The sequence below is a fragment of the Semicossyphus pulcher genome, unplaced genomic scaffold (assembly GCF_022749685.1).
Source record: "Semicossyphus pulcher isolate SPU_LCO1_2020_fin unplaced genomic scaffold, fSemPul1.0.p SCAF_8, whole genome shotgun sequence".
NCBI classification, from domain to species: Eukaryota; Metazoa; Chordata; class Actinopteri; order Labriformes; family Labridae; genus Semicossyphus; species Semicossyphus pulcher.
In genome coordinates, this window is record NW_027211759.1 from 5,613,369 (window position 1) to 5,628,567 (window position 15,199).

Consider the following 15,199-nt stretch of genomic DNA (forward strand, 5'->3'; position numbering starts at 1 on the left):
ACAGATCCAAGGTCATTTCAACAACAATTTACTGCAATAGCGTTCATTTTTTCTCATTACACTCTCATTATCTTCCCCTGTTAGTCACCAGAAGGTCCAGAGAACGGTCTGAACACTTTTAATTTTACCACATTGCACTTTTAGGGACAATGAAGTTATTTGATGACCCAAAACTCCACCACTTTAACTCTTTCTATGAGATGAAATGTGAAAGGGGTTGGCCGTAGTGACAAATACTCACTATAATCACCCCACTCTGCAGTTATTTAAGTGTCTTTTTGCACAAGGTTTTGGTCTTACTGCTCAAAACCTAGATGTTTGATCACTGCTTTGATCAGCATCTTTGCAGACAAAAAGCTCTGATGAACCAAATATGGTGGAGATCCAAACCGAGCTAAAAGTGGCCCTTCCTGTACGACCACATGGGTTGTTTGTTGCTTCCATCAAATATGACCCACAGGAGCGTTTCCTAAATTAGCCCCCCTACTGATCGCAGAAAACACGTCCTTGCACCTACACGTTTTCACTGGGAAAAGATTACATGAGTTTTGTTGTGGTGCTAGCACTTAACATTTTTTCAAGAACATTGACTTTGGATCACACGGGACATGACCCCATGAGTCCTGCGTTAGGGCGGAGATGTAGCCTACTTGCTTTTTAACCTTGCGTTCGTGTACACAACCGGCTGCGTCATGAACGGAATTGTTGACATACTTGTCTATGCACTAAGCGTGTTACTGGAGGATACCTCTAGAGGGCACACCAGGAGCGTATGCAACTTCCGTATGTGTGGTATGTAAACAACAGACATGGCGACACTCGATGACGTTACTATTATGTTAATCCTGAATTGTCAGTGGCCCGGTGGTTGACAAAATTCCGTAGCCAGCTCAGGCGACTGATGACCGGTGAACACCGTCAGCACCGTCCCGATAGACTTGGTCTATCAGCTTCAGAACTTTCTGCCCTCGTTGCTGCTGTGTTCACCCTGTCACATCCCTTCTGCCTCTACACTGCCCCTACTGTGTATGTGCACACAGCATCTTGTGTTCGCGTAGCGTTAATTTTTGAGGACGTGCACAGCCAACGCACCAAACAGACGCAGGGCACGCTTCCGTCATCATGCGCGCAAACGCATAGTAAAAAGCAAGTTTATCTCCGGCTTTAGTTGGGGTCGTAGTTGGTGATTACACAGGCGACCTGTACGCCTGTATTTTCGGTGACAACAGGCTCTTATTGTTGCGTTTTCAGATTGTTTCGCTTCTCCAAAGTGACAAAAGAGGAAATGTTTTAAAGCCTGGATCAAAAGCTGCATGGGCGTCAGGATAGTTTGTCGATTGTTTGACATGTTGTCTTTTCTGAAAATGTGATTGAGAAAGAAGAAAGAAAATATCCTTTCAACGAGCATCAGGTTTAAAGGTTATCAAACAGCACACCCCGCCTGCCCGTCAACACAGCGGACTGGTTTCACTGCTGTGACAGCTCTGACAATCGTGACGATTAAAAAGGTTTTTGTTTTGTCGTGTGCGTCCGTATCATGCTGTTAATTTGCATTTGTATTGATGATAACATGCGGCTCATTTTTTAACATAATTTATTTGTCAAACAGCCTAATTAGTCTCTTTATATGAGGTCCATTTTGGTCTCAGCTCTCGCTGACAGCTGCTGATGATCATCTTTGCTGAGAGCTCAGTGACACAGTTGAAATCTGAGCTGTAATGACTCCCGGCTGAGTCTGCTTTAGATGTAATTTCAACAAGAGATAGATGATTGATTCTGTACTATCCCCATATTTCCTCTCTCCTCATCCGCAGCCACATAAACACTTTAACATCGTTTGAGTCCTGAGAAGCTGCTGGTGGCCGCCTCCCCACTGAAGCTGAATATCTGAATATGTTTACATGTCAAACAGCAGATTTATGACACCAGCTCCAAATCCAGAAAGGCGTCCTGCGTCTTCAAAAGGAAGATTTAAGCATTCATTTTAAGAATATGATTTTCAATCTTCTTTTTTTGTCAGATATTTCACAAAAGATATACAAGTATTGCTTCTCTTCTTTTGTGCTGCACAGCTCCGTTATTGTCCAAATCTGTTAAACACACTAAATGACATAGAGCTTAAAATAGTCCCACTTTTCTCCTGTTTGGTTGACATTTGCTTATAAATACACCACCCAGCTGCTTAAGTATTTTATTAGACATTTTGTAAAGTGAAATTTAATTCATTTCATTTTTAAGACGGACACAAAAAAAACAGAGAGATGGAACGTTTGTTTTGGCCTTTTCATGACATTTTTGGCAAAATAAATAAATATATACGCTTACACCTGTCTTACCCTTTAGGCAAAGAATTGTAGTCAGTAAAAAACAAACAAAAACCCTGATTTTATTGTATTTGTTGTGTGTGCATTTCTGTAGACTAAAATGTACACCAGTGCTTAAAGTCAGCTATGAATGAGGCCATTGTTGCACAGCTGCTGCAGCAGCACTTTCCCTCTGTGACAGATTTATGGAGCTGCTTTATAAACCTCTTGGAAATCATTCAGGAGCCGCTTTTGAAACCTGAAGGCAGATTGTGTGTGAGAGTGTGTGAGCGAGAGAGAGAGAGAGAGAGAGAGAGAGAGAGCGGAGGGTTATATGGTTTAGATCTCATCTCAGGATCCTCTGGCTGACCTCATTGTTTTCACTGCATCTAAATTGCATCTTAAAGACACGATGGTGCCAGAAGAAGTCTACTTACAACTGCAGAGGTAGTCGTACTTCACAAAACATCCCTTCTTTAACAAAACACTAACAGTTGAAAAAGCAGCAGTTTTATTGAATGACCTGGATGGCTGAGAACCTGCACAGACTTATTGTGATAAACTTTTACTTTTAGGTAAAGATTGTTTTTAACCTGAAGAGGACAGAGCGGTGTGTGTGAAACTTTAGGCTCCTTAATTAATAGTACTATAATTTACATTTGAGCTGACCATTTTTAAATGCATCCTGTGCAGTCGGCTTCTGCTCCAAACAACTGTTAGTTTTCAGTTATCTCAGTACAGCAATGAAATCAACTCATGCAGAAACTTGCTTAATCGTGTAATAAATCACCAAGTCTGCTGTAATTTTTTATCAATGTGACATTATAGTAGCACTGCAAAGTATATGAAGTCTTCTAGTGTCACCTCATAACAACAGTGTAGTTTAAACAAAGACAAGCCAAACCCTCTCTATCGCCCCCTGCTGACTGGCTGCAGTATAGCTCATAAAGCCCGCCTCCTACATGTTAACAGATGGGACATGAGTCAAACTATAAAATGAAAATACACGCCAAATACATTTTTCTCAAACATGGTTTCTGTCATTATAGTTAGTTCTTATCATGCTGATTTACGTCCAAGTGTTAATTTTTCTGACAAGTTTATTTTTGATTAGTTATTTGATGCTGTAAAAAGGATGATTGACAGCTCTGTTGACAAATACGGCTCCTGCAGCCGATCTGTTCTGGATTAGCAGAGTAGAGGAGGATCAGCGAGAGGAGACGTAACTAAAACAATCACTACAGTCATTGAAGTTTCCATACCTGTGAACGTTAACCTCAGACCAACACAGAGAAGCTGTTCTGCTGTTAAACACGGCGGCGTGCAGGATCCTTGCTGTTTTTCCGGTAAGTTAAGTGTGTTTGGGTTAGTGGAAGTGGCTACGGCGGTGCCACCACCGATCTCTACTGCGCAGACTCTGGCTCCAAATGACGTAACCATCGCAAGATGGCAGCGCCTATCACGGGGACTATTTTGGCATCACTTTCGTACAATGGGAGCAGATGGATCTATATATACAGTCATTGATTGGATTACATTAGATTTTTCAGGTGTACCTAATGAAGTGGCCGATGAGTGTAAAAGCGTAGATTCAAGTGAACAAAACTTCACAAAAAAACCTTGAAACTATTTGGTCACTTATTTTCACTGTTTCCAGGTGGAAACTTCGACTTTACAGTCATGCTAGCATTTTTTATGAGGCTGTGATTAGGCACAACAGTATCAGATAAAAGCTACTGTCAAACGGCTAACATGACGATTCATGCTAATGGTGCATGGTTAGCAACTTAGCATCCTTTACTGTGGTTTCCATAGAAATTTAGCTTGTTAGCAACAGTTTTTAATTAGCGTATTCATTAACAGACAACAGCTAGGGCTAATGGGCATGTCTTTAGTTTTGCTTGCATTCGGTCATAATCCAAAGTATTCAACAAACAGGCTTCAAATTTTGACCTGTAGACGGTGGTAGATTAACTGCAGGAGATCTGCAAAGTCACAATTTTTTATGCTCTGTGGAAACTGTATGTAAATCTATCCAATAGTTGTTGAGACTTTTCAGTCAGGACCAAAGTCGACAAATCAACAAACTCTCGAGTAATTTCCTCGTGTGATTAAAACTTAATAGTCGGTCAGCTGACGTTTTGTGCTCTGGACATGTAATTTGTCGTACATGTAGAGACATGTTTGCATAAAGTCTGATTATATTGAAACATAAGGATCCATTCATTGGTCGGGACTCTACAACCTGTGATTTTTGTAGACGATACACTCTGTAAGGGGACATGTTCAGACTCAGTGCTGTGACACACAGGTTTCTGTGGAGGAGATGAATCGATGGCGGTAACCAAACTATGAATTAACACCCTTTCAGTCCTGACACACACTGAGAATTACAACGTAATCACATCAAGTGTTTCCTCCCCCGCCTTTACTACTCAGCAAACAATTACATGAATTAGCAGGAGCTCTTTGCATAACGCACATCTGTGCGCTTTAATTAACCTAATATCTGTCACAACACACAGCCCGGTTCTGCTCTGATTCACCCACAGCCTTGGTGAGCAGAAACCTGCCAGCAGAGAGGATCTTTATTGAGAAGCCTCTGTTTGATTTGCTCTGTTTAATACAATATACCAACATGTATTAAGCTTTGATAATGATCAACAGAAAAGGAAAAGTTGTCTTTATGTCTGATTATAATTAACTCACAATTTCCTCTTCACAGTGGAAGCAGAAACGATCTGCTGTCAAAAAATAGTTAAATCCACGACCAGGAGCCACACGTTGACCTTGTTTTTGGCTGTTAACCTGAGCTGACTGTTTCAGAATCAGAAGATCTTCGTTGTTTACAGCCCACTGTTTCCTCCAGCAGCAGATGAAAGCCTTGACTCACAGTGATTCATCAGATAACCTCATATAATTTGGTGAAATGAGCACATTTCCTCTATTTGTTTGCTAGTTTACGACACGATTGCTTCTAGCTTGCTGATGTCTTCATGTGAGACCTGTGCAGTGCCTCGTTGTGAACGCATTAACAAAGGCTCAGTGTAAAACAAAGTGTAGTTTTGAAGTGAGCGTTGTATAAAATCCACCCTGAGCTTGCCTGAAGCCAGGTTGTTCGACCTGCACCAAACTGTCGTCAGTATCTCTTGATATTTTTATCTCATTCTGGTCTAATCGTTACGCTACACATCGTGTGTGTTTTGATTTTAAAAAATGCCTTCACAACTTTCTGTACAACAAAATAACCCCGGCATATCTACAAGGAAAAATGTGTTCATCGTGTTTATAGTTTTTTGATTTATTTTTTTAAATTTCAGTTATTATTTATATTGTCATATTTTTTTCTCTGTTTATTGTCCCCTGTACTTTTTGTCTATATTGTTATTTAATGTGCCTCTTTTGTGAGCTGCTGTAACAAGTAAGAAGTAAGAAGTATTTCCCCTGTTGGGGTTTTCTAATCTTATCTTATGTTATGTTATCTTATTAATAACTTCTCTGGTAGACATGTTACTCTTGAAATCTGCATTCAGGGTTTCACTTAACTTAAGTAACAGCATTTAATTATGTTATGCTGCTGCTGCCTATCTTGGCCAGGACTCGCTTGAAAGATAGATCAATAGATCGATAGAAAGACACTTTATTGATCCCGAGGGAAATTTAGGCATCCAGTGGAAGGATGGACAGATCGTCTTTAGTAATATGTAGAAAAACTTTGGAATAAAGTCGAATATACTCCAATACAGTATATCTATTTTTTACATTAAAAAATAGAATTTTAGTAAATAAAAGGCAGCGATAATATTCCTGCAAAGTGGACGGATGGACAAGACGTATGAAATCACACATCTGTCAACCCAACCCATCACCCCCCTTAAAGCCTGTAAGAAAATAATTAAATTAGAGAAGAAAAAAAAAAGGCTATTAAAATAAAGGCTATTAAAATTACAACTATTCACTGCAACACTGAGTAGTGGCTGTATGGAGGTGGTGCAAATTTAAACAATGATGAGCAGAGTTAGTGCAGAGTGTAAAGCTGTATAGCCATAACTAAGCGAGCGTGAAAGTGTCATAATGCTTTAAGTCCTGGTGTAAATTCACTTTTCACTCTTTGTTAATCTCAATGGGACTTTTCCTGGTCGAATAAAAGTTATAATAATAATCATTTTAAAAAGAAGTTCTTTTTTTACACTCTTTTTATCATTCTAGTTTCCAGACTCTCAATGTAGCAGTGACATGTCTGCATGTCTGCATGTGTACTCTAGCCAGATTTGTCTGGCAAAACTCTTTTTGTATAATTCAACATTTTCATTTGACAAGTAACAAATGAGCCTCTGTAGATATTTTATCAGGAATTACTTACTTTTACTTAAATAAACCTTGTTTTGGAGTTGGTATTTTATGAGTGAAGAATCTGCGTTTATGGAGGTGCATCCTTCACAAGTCGGAAATGATCGTCTCCTCCAATCGTACATGAAGTATTGAGAATTGCATTTAAAAAGATAAATGAAAGATGCAACAGAATGTTTAATGTTATGCATGTATTCACCTGAAATTCTTGTAAACAAAATGTTATTTAATTAAGCTTCTTTCACAATCAGTGTTTCCTGGAGGCCTTTTTTTTAAACCGTCTCTGCCCTGTTTGTCTTGTTTCTCAGCCGGAGTCTTCGCAATAGTGGCATCGCTATAAACACAAACATTGAGAGACATTAAATCGTGAAATGAAAGCAGATACTCCGAAATAAAAACAGCTGCAAATTAACCCGCAAAGCCTGAAATAACATTTTTTAATGAGTTAGAAACTAAAAACTCAAGTGGATCATTTTTATGATTTATTGTCATCAGATCTTTTTAATTTAATTGTGCACACTTTCGGGTCGTATAAAAAATAAAATTAGGGCAACTGCAAGACTTGAGCTGAATGCATCCTGTCACAAAAAAGAACCTTTGCTACTCAAGACAAGTAGAGCTAAGATTAGATTAAAAAACAGGTTTAAAATCTTGTCTTAAAGGGGGAGTAGCTTTAAAATACGTTGCTGAAATGGCAAGAGTAACCGTACAAAAAGTGCTGCTGTAAATGTAGAATATATCATCTATATCGATGGCTTTAACCGTCCATATATTCACTCAACTGTTCTTCTTTAAAATGCCCAGTATAACTCTGCAGGACAGGACTGAAGCAATTTACTGCTTGGGTAGCTTTAAGTTGGTGCAGTCGTGTGAACCTCAAGCAACCACTGAATCTTAAACAAACACCTGCGGTCATAGTTGGCTCTTGTGCATCAGGGTTTATTTGCCACAGGTGAGTCTTTTCATTAGATTTACGTAGTATTTTGTCACATTTTAGCAGAACTTAACATGTCCAACAGGGCCGAGCATTTCATATGTACACATCCTGTCGTTTTCTCATTGCTCTGACGTTTGCTGAGCTTAGAAACATACCAGAAGAAAAATGATTGTAATTTGTCCTCGGGACGCTTTTCACGGTCAGACCTCGAGCTTTTGTCGAGAAAACAAAGGCATGCAGTTTGGCTAACAGCTCGGGACAATGTAAAGGGCAGGGAAACGTATACAGTTACAGTTCCATTTCTGCTGAGTGCTCAGTGTTGCTCTTTGACTCACAGTCGTGCTCAGCAACAAATTACAGGCTTTCACTGGATGAAACCAACACCCACTGATGGCAGATGCATGAACAAGACATTGATCTGACACCATATCCACAATGATGCACACACACGCATTCTGATTTAAGGTTTGAGCGCCTCTTAAGCACCTGTCTTCGAGCAGCCTGCATGTCAGTCGGTGATTTACAAGCTTGTTGGAAACCTTTTGGTGAGACCGAACATTTGGTACCTGGCAGAAGTTGACAAACCACATGTCAGGTAGAAGTCAGGTAAAACTTTAAAGACCTGGGCGCCGCTGTGAGGGAGAGCGGAGGGAAGAATTCTCACTTGGCTGGCATCAGTGATTAACGGCTCGTTCACGTCCCCAAAGGCAAATTAGAATTGCTGAATATGTCTGGACCTGTGCACCCGTTGTGCGATCTATTTGGGCTGATTCCCAGCTGATGCACACACACATGTTCACATGCTAAAGCACACTGCGTCACATGTACTTCATAGGCGATGCCGGATCCACGCAGCGCTAACATATTTTCTGCTTCTCAGGCTTTGTCATTCTTAGAGCGTGGAGTCGAAGAGAGACAAATCCAAAAGTAATTTGTCACCATAACATCAAGTTAATCCCACCACTTAGTATCAATTTTCTCCTACAAGAACTGCGTTGCGCTTTCTCAGGGTGCTAATAAGCTGGAAGTAATAAGCTCCTGGATGCTGTTTGAGCGTGCAAGTCGTGCGTTATGAAGACACTCTGCATCAAACTAACAAACAGACAGTCACTGCAGCCGAGCCGACTTTAAAACTTTTATGGCACAGTCGACTGGTTACAGAGATGTGCTGCTCTCTGAGCGTGAACAGATTTACTGTATGAGCAGGAGATAGCTCTCCGTGCCTTTCAGTGGAGATAGAGATGCTCAGTCATGGTGGGATGATGATCACTGAAGTGTGATTGTTTCTTATGAAATGTAGACGATAAATGCATTAACGCTGTCCAGACTCCAAACTTCTGTTAAATGCAACCATCCATACATCGATTTTCTCCCGCTTATCCGGGGTCGAGACGGTTGGCCCAAAGGTCCCTCTCCATAGCAACATTTTCCAGCTCCTCCTGAGGGGATCCCGAGGCGTTCTCAGGCCAGGTGGGATATATAATCCCTCCAGCGAGCTCCGGTCTCCTCCTGGTTGGCCTTACCCGGAAAACTTCCACAGGTAGGCACCCGGGAGACTTCCTAATCAGATGCCCAAACCACCTCAACTGACCCCTTCGGATGCGTAGGAGTAGCCGCTCTACCCCAAGCTCCCTCGGGTGTCTGAGCTCTCTAAGGCTGAGCCCAGCCACCCTGCGGAGGAAACTCATTTCGGCTGCTTGTATCCACAATCTCGTTCTTTCAATCACTACCCAAAACTCATGACTTTGGTTGGAACGTAGATCGGGTCAGCTCCTTCTTCACCACGATGTTCCGGTACGATGCCTGCCATACTGCTGACGCTGCACTAACCCGCCTGTCATGATCCATTTCACCCTCATACGTGAAGACCCCAAAATACTTGAACTCTTGGGGCAGTACCTCTCTCCCCACCCGAAGGGAGCCATCCACCGTTTTCCAGCAGAGAACCATGGCCTCAGACTCGTAGGAGCTGACTCTCAAATTTAGCACAGTTTTGACTCAACATGTCTGAATATATTTTGATCACAAATCACCTCCAAGGAAGCAAAAGGTATTTCTCAAAGACTCTCCAAGTACTATGCTTTTTGGTAGATGTTTCTGCACTTAGTTGGTAGTTCCCTTTTTCTTAATGCATTTGCAACAATAGTGACCTTTAAAAGCAAATCAAGAACAAGTATGCCAGTCCTGCACTAAGACTCCCCAAATCAGGGCCTAATGTCTTGCAAAAAAGTTTATGACAGTCGTTATCATACCACCCACAATCAATTAAACAGCCACTTAAAAATGTATTGATAGTGAAAATCCAGAGGGACATTAGGCAATAATATAGCTTCTGTTGGACAAGCTAATGTTAGCATTCAACCAGTGCCTAGCAAACATTATGTTAGCCAGGAATGTATGCCTTCTGTAGCGCATTATGTTTAACACTACTACTAACAGTAATATTAGCTTTAAGCCACTTCCTAGCTAATGTTAACTAAGAAGTGGCTTAAAGCTAATTTTTGCAGTTTGAAGTGTAAAACTACCATGCTAACGTTAGCTAGGAAGTAGCTTGAAGCTAATATCACAGATCTGGTTGAAAGCTACATTAGCTGCTGTCCAAAGGTGGCTATCAAACATGTTTTACTTTGAAATATGGCCTGATTTCACTCCAGCCTTTTCGTTTTCAATGTCTTTGCAGATGCAGATCCAACTAGAAGCGGTGAAATGATTCTGTTTTGTCAGATTTCTTGTTGCGATTAAGCTTTAGATTGAACTTTGTTGTGAGTCAAGTCAAGCAACCGGCATCAAACTCCATTTTAAAGTACCTGTTGAACTAATCCGTTGTGCAGAGCTGCTGGGGAAGACTGGGCACAAAGTCGTGCTCTCCATCTTTCTGAGGCCTTCATGCAAATCTCAGGCTGTTTTGTCCGAACGTTGTTGCAGAAAGCTACAAACTCATTAATTCCCGTTGCAGCCGGGCTGTGGGAAGCAGGGATCTGAGTGCCGAGTGTGTAAAACGAGGCCTCTGTCTTTTCATGTGCGATAGAGTTTCTCACCTCTTACCGCCATTCAAAGGGATTAGAAGGAGAACCAGTCGGTGGTTACTTGTTTGGCCGTCCCCCCGCGGAGCCAATTCTCGCTCTCCCAAGACGTATGGCCGCTCCAAAGCCTCAGGCTGAAATATAATCTCGAGCTCTGCACAGAAAATCACATGGGTTCCCCGGGAAACAATGCACCCAGGTACTGTAAGGTGGGGAGGAGGTGGAGGGGGAATACTTATAAGATAAAGTGGATGGTATGAACTGTAATGGATACTTGCGAGGTTTTGACAATTTCAGGATAGAAACAGTAGATCCACTGCGTCATATTGGCCTGGAAATGGGAGGAAAGATACTCATGGATCAAGTGGAATTTGTTTGTTATCAAACGGGCAGACAGCTTTCTATAAAGGCTCCTGAAACAGCTCCGTCTCACAGCAAACAGTTCCAGTTAAATAAGATACAGTAAATCTGTTTGTGGGTAAGGAGTGTTTTATTTACCAGTAGCTGCCTGGAGTCTGTTCTGGCAGCGTTTCAGAGGTAAAGGTGCACCGACCAGGTTTAACTTTGAACCAAGATTGAATCACAGTTTCTTACAAATCTTTTGTAACCAGCTTGAAACGCTTTTCTTCCTTGTCGTTGATAAAATCAACCTTGACCTTTTTTAATCTCTTCATTTTAACGTTGAATTAGCATTTCTTCTCTTTATTTGCAAGTTTCGTTGTCTTCAGTCATCGATCTTTTCTTAGTTTGATGGCCAACTACCGCAGTAAGTCATAGTACGTTGCAACTCAGCAGAGATCGTAGAACAACCGTTGGGTGTTGGATGCCACCTGTGATTTTTCCAGATGATCAAATATACACCAAGGTCATGATTAGGAAGAATACTGCAAATGCAACAGCTTACATCAGTCAGCCAAAGGCTCAACTCCCTTTTGCTTAACTCATGTGGCCACATATACTAACTTAAACTTTCATTAAATTGAAAATCTTTGACATTATAACTTTGACCAAAGAAATGTCTGCATTTTTCAAAGGACACAGTAAAAAGAAAACAAAGACTCAACCCAATTATCTTTCAGGATTTTGAGTTTTAAAGACCCCCTCCAGTGAACATCAAGTGTTTAACCTTGTAAACATCTCCATGTGGTGTTCTTCATATGCTACAAGACATATCAGGGACAACATCAGCAGTCATCTCCATGGCTGGGCCTGTCTGCTTTTAAACTGCAGTGTACCAAGGACAGGCTGAACAACACGTTTTCACATTGGCAGGTTTGAGACGTCACAAACCTAAGGAGCCAATCCCGTTAATGGACGGGGTGACGCTATGCATATCATTATGTGTAACCTATGGCAACCACTTCTGCGATGCGCGAGCCAGCTGTAACCGTCATTGTCATTTTTGCAAACTCACTACTGACTACTAACGTTAATGTTACTACTACTAATTACTACATTTCAAGCTAGCTGAGTTTTGACAAGTTGCCACTAAACAATGGCACACGTGTTTTGTTTTCTCGACAGAGGGGGCGGTTGGAAATGTGCACAGTGGGCGGGGACTATGCAGATTCAGGAATTTTTAATGAGGGAGAAGAAGGAGATGCCTCGGGATGATTTTTACAAGGTAATTAAATGCAGAAAAAAAAAAAGACACAATCAGACACAATTTATTATTTCAAGCAGAGCATTTTATATGTTAAAACATGACTGGAGCTGGCAGGACTCGGTGAAGTGGTTCAAACTGGGTAAACATGGGAGTGAGCAGAATGCTGGTTTGAGCATCAAACAACACAAATTGTCCATCAGTTCAAAAAGATCTTTTTTGAGCCTGTCAACCATGTAACCAGCTAATGCTAGCTAGCGTCTAGTGCAGTGCATTTACCAACAGTTAATATAAAAATATGTTTATTTGTTCTATGTGGAAATGTAACTGATGACGACACCACTTATGTATCTTTGGCAATGTCCTCCTGTTCTTTTTCTGCACTGGTGGCAGCACGTTTATCATTAACTGTCAAACCCTTTGAGATAACCAACAGGTACAAGCACTGAGCAGCACATTTTTTACAAATCGCACCACCCAGAGGAAACCTCTGCTGCCCTCTCAGACGAGCAGAGTGCGTCTTTATGCCCCGCTATCTTACACCCAGACATCACAGGGAAACAGCATGTAGGGGTTAGCTACAGAAGGAGGAGATAAGTAAGAACAAAGCAAGCTGTCCTACGGTGTCAAAACAGGACCTCTCATTTCACCCCCATAGACGCCGCCGCCTTGAACAGATACCAGATACTCCACAGCCTCCCTGAGATTAGGAACAGAGACTTCTTTAGACTAAACTATCACACGACCTGCTTTGGCACCAGGCAGGCCTTCAGGGTGTTTCCGTGGTTTGTTAATATTTTGCCAAGTGTTCTGCATTCCAGGGGTGTTGGGAATTTTGGAAAGTCAGAGATCTCTCAAGGGGGGGAAAATGAAGGTCCCAACTCTGCAGCTTTCTGACACAACAGCAACATCTTGGCAAATGTCTTGACAAACACTACAATCTGCTGTACAGGTGTTAAAATAGAAGCTTTCTTGGACTATCTGCCCTTTTGTGAACTTTCAGTTGCAGTTTTTTTATCTCCTTTGTACTCACCTGTTCTCGGCAGGCTCACAATATAATTTACTTTTGATACATAGGACCAGTTTGGTGGAATGCAGTTTCAAAATTGGGCGTGCCAACATCATTTTCACAAACCACACGCTGATCCACAAACTGTGTTGATACCATAACAAGTGTAAACCTTCACTTCTCTTAATGTGTGTGTTTTAATTTTTGGATGTAAATTTGTGACTGACCTGTGTTAGATAAAAAAACAATAAAGATACGATGGTGGAAGTCATGATACAACCTTTGAGTCCTATAAAGTCATTACATTGTGTCTTTTATGGGCACCTTACAATATTGCAGTAATCAGATCCATCATTAACAAACATACAACGTCTAAATCTCTATGAAGACGTGTCTGCTTGGGTTTTAATACAGAGATCTGTCGGCAAGAGGAACTCTTGTTTAATTTGGATGGATAATGGGTTTGCATCCAGTATGTTGCATTACCACAAACGTTTGGATATAAGAAAAGATTCAATTCTCCAAACGCTACTTTTAAAACTTTCAAAAAAAGTGTAACTAACCACTAACCTTCCCGAGCTAGACTCTATGACGGCCAGAAAGCCTCTCTACCTTTTTCTTTTCCCCCAATCCCTCCCAAGTATTTTGCAGTTTCCCAAAACTTGCACCATCAACAACAGTTTCAGTTTGATCAGACTTCTCTGCCTCAGCAGCAAAATTCAATCCCCAGAGCCAGAAATGGTAAGAAGTGCATCTTAAAAAGCTTTATTCATCACACTCACAACCTGATCTGTTCTTCCTGCTTCCTGAATCTTTCTTTACAAGCTGCTTTCGTTTGATTATCATTATTTTAAACTCTTGGACAGTCAGCATGTCATGCTTCATGATTCCTACCACACTGATTGCACTGAGGAGCCCATTCGATCGAGAAAATACGCTTAAATAATGGTGAACATTTATATTTTCTGTGCCTCCATCTTTGCTTTTGATTTCAGCCCTTCAGTTTCTGCTGATTTGCTCCACCTGCAGCTCTAATTAACCCAGTCGGGAGGTTTTAAACTCCAGGTGTGGCTGATTAACCATTCAGTGCTGGGAGGTATAAAAGGGACACACGACCTTTGCTCATGTTTGACTGCATCAGCAAAAATCAGAGGACTGAAGCAAGAGAGTTTGTGGTGTGCAGTTTGAATGACCACTCCAACAAGCGCAAACTTTGCAAGAATAAATGCTTTTTGTTGTTGCTTTTTATGGAATTTTCTCTTACAAACATTTGGGATTGGGGTTAAATGTGCTGATCAAAGGAAACTCATTGGAAGAGGAGAGACACAGTCAACATTGCTCAACCATTTCCTTCATTATCAGATTAAGTTCTAGTTAAGATCCCAAATTTCATTAAATTTCAGGGAAATTAAGCCATTAGTACACACATTAAGGTTTTGGTACTATTTTCCATGAGCTCAGTAGAGAGTTGTCATGATACACAATTTTTATGATACCGTACGAGGATCTTTTTTTCCCCAAAGCTTGACTACCATAAAGCTATCTAAGGACAGAAAATGGAAACATTAAAGAGGTTAACCGGCTTCATTTCTGCCATGTCTGCTTCTTAAAACCGCCGCCTCCAGTTGATAAAAAAGCGGTATATAATCTGAATTTCCATCCTCACCCAATGTGATGTGATTTTGTAGAGTGGGACTCGATTCGTAGCGTAGGCAATCTTCAAGCTGCTGATTGGCCGAGCCTCTGGAGGATGTCTTCAGGATGCAGATGACGAACTACGGAAGATGAATATGGAATGTAAATACTGAGTTCAAAAGCCACAGGAGCCACCTTTATTTATGTAAATGGATTTATAAATGGAATGATGAAAACGGAACATTTTGAATGATGTTGGTGGCAGAGCGTCTGCATCTGCTGAAGGCTAATATTAAGTGCTTTTGAAAACGGCCTTAAAGACAATGGTCTGCACAGCTA